This window comes from Melampsora larici-populina (assembly GCF_000204055.1).
Source record: "Melampsora larici-populina 98AG31 unplaced genomic scaffold MELLAscaffold_1, whole genome shotgun sequence".
Taxonomy (NCBI): Eukaryota; Fungi; Basidiomycota; class Pucciniomycetes; order Pucciniales; family Melampsoraceae; genus Melampsora; species Melampsora laricis-populina.
This window is the reverse complement of record NW_006768765.1, coordinates 433,586-435,832: the sequence shown is the minus strand read 5'-3', so window position 1 is coordinate 435,832 and position 2,247 is coordinate 433,586.

The window sequence follows — 2,247 nt, the reverse complement described above, 5'->3', positions numbered from 1 at the left end:
TACAGAATCAGCAGAAATTCTGTAGAGGTCCAGTAAATGTACTGGACCTCTACACCAGGGGGTAATGGTCCTCGGCCTCGGCCGGTTCCTGTGACGATTTCAAAGGTTTCGTCACCAGAACCGCCCAGGAAGGTGTGGAACCGGGTTCGCCGAAACCGTTTCGGACCCCGTTCCACGACCGCTTCTGGAACGAGCTGCATCTCGCAACCGTTTGAGAACGGCTGCAGAGGCGGTGGTGAAGCGGTTTGTTTGACACCGATTGCGATCGGTGTCAAACTGTCTCTCCAAGCTAAACCAATTCCCAAGTTTTTACTCATGATCAAATCTGAAGTCAAAAAAGATAAAAAACTTGAGATGGTCGAAAATGAGATTAAGATAGCCATTTGAAGATCAAAACAACTGATTAAAGTGGATGCTAAAGACATCAAACTGATTAAGATCGGTTTGAAATAATGAGTTGAATGGAATTGGTTTGTAAATGATAAGATGGAGATTGATAAACATAAACTTCCTTCAAGGTTAAAGAAACAAACACCTAAGAGTTCAAGATAAAAATATAAGAGATGATGATGATGAGGCGGATGTTGTTTTCTAAAGTTAACAATCAAAAGATAAAGTGTAAATGAAATCAAAAAACCAAAGCCAAGTGAAGCGATTGATTTCCTTGAAGACTTAAAAACCAAGAACAAAGTCAAGAAAGTTGAAAGAAACAAATGGAAGTACGATTCGAAAGCATCATGGTGTGAGATACGGGGTTTCTTATTGTGGTCGGTATAGTGCAGAGGTGAAAGACTGGGGTTTGCCCCGTGTTTGATCAGTTTTGAGCCTGTGTTCAAGCCCCACTGCCTGATTCCCTTTTTGCAAACTCTACGCCGTAACTCGGAACGTTCCACGGACCGTGTTCGAGGGGTCACCGAGGCGATTTGCTTGCACCGCCAAAAACGGTGATGGGAACCGCATTCTTGCGGTCCCATCTGAAATCGATCCAGAAACGTCGCAAGTAGTTTAAAAACGTGACGGCAAGAAAACGGTTTCAAAAACCGTTTTCTTGCCGTAGGTTTACCCCCTGGTGTACCGATTCTGCAGAGGTCGGTATCTGCAGATCTGCTCGACTTCTACCGAGCAGATCATACAACTCATCCTCAAAATCACAGTCCCAAATCCCACTTCCCACTACAACTGTATATACATCACCATCAAACACCATTTTTGAGGTGTTGGTACCTCTTCCAATCTTGTAACTTCTTCATTTCTTAGATCAAGCGTCTTCAAAGGGTCATTTTTTCATAAAAAATTCGTTTTCTTATTCAATCGTTTCAAATTTATCATCTTCAAATCAATCGTTCTCAACTTATCATTTACAAATCGATTGTTTCACATTGATCGTTTTTGAACCAATTGTTTTCAAATCAATCGTTCTCAAATCAATCATCCTCAAACCAATCCTCTTGTTTCAAAAGTGATTATTTTGAACTTAGTTGTTATCAGATCAGTTGTGTTCTTTGCAAACTGATTCCTCTCGAGTGGATGTTTGTCTGATAAAAGAACACTTTTCAACCATAAGCCTTTGAAATCAAGTGTGAGATTTACAATTTTTTTACCAAATGCACGATAGTGGGAATGAGGTGTTTCTGTACTGTACGTACTGTAATTTGTTTGAGATAAAGTAACGATAGTGGAAATCCACTGTTCTGTATCTAAAGATACTGTACCGAGTGAGTATGTACAGAAAATTTACAGAAGATTTACTCAAACGATAGGAGATGCTCTAACCCCATATCAAGTTTCAACCCTTGATATACAGCTGTTCCAACAATAGGGGTATTTACAGTCGTTTTCAAAATGCTTGTCACAAATTCACTGCCAAATGATCCCAAATCGCTCGAGTTTTGCGGGCAAATTTGGACAAGCTCTTTGCAAACGACTGTACACAAACCTACAACTGTTGAGATCCAATTGACACAAGCACATGTGCTTTCTCCTAGATTATACATATATCAGATGTACCGCAATCTTCTTCCATATACAGTAGTTAAAGTCTACTCTGTGCTACACCTGACTACGGGCGGGCCCGGGGCTGGCCCCGGGCCCAATTGTCAGGCATTTCTGATTTTCGATTTTATTTGGCATGGATTTGAAAAAAAACCATGTACAAGGGTCAAGTAGTGGTTGGAACTTTTCACAACCGCTATACGTGATGTACTTTGTTAATTGGTTCTCCTCTATTCTGGCATTCCTTAAAATTCT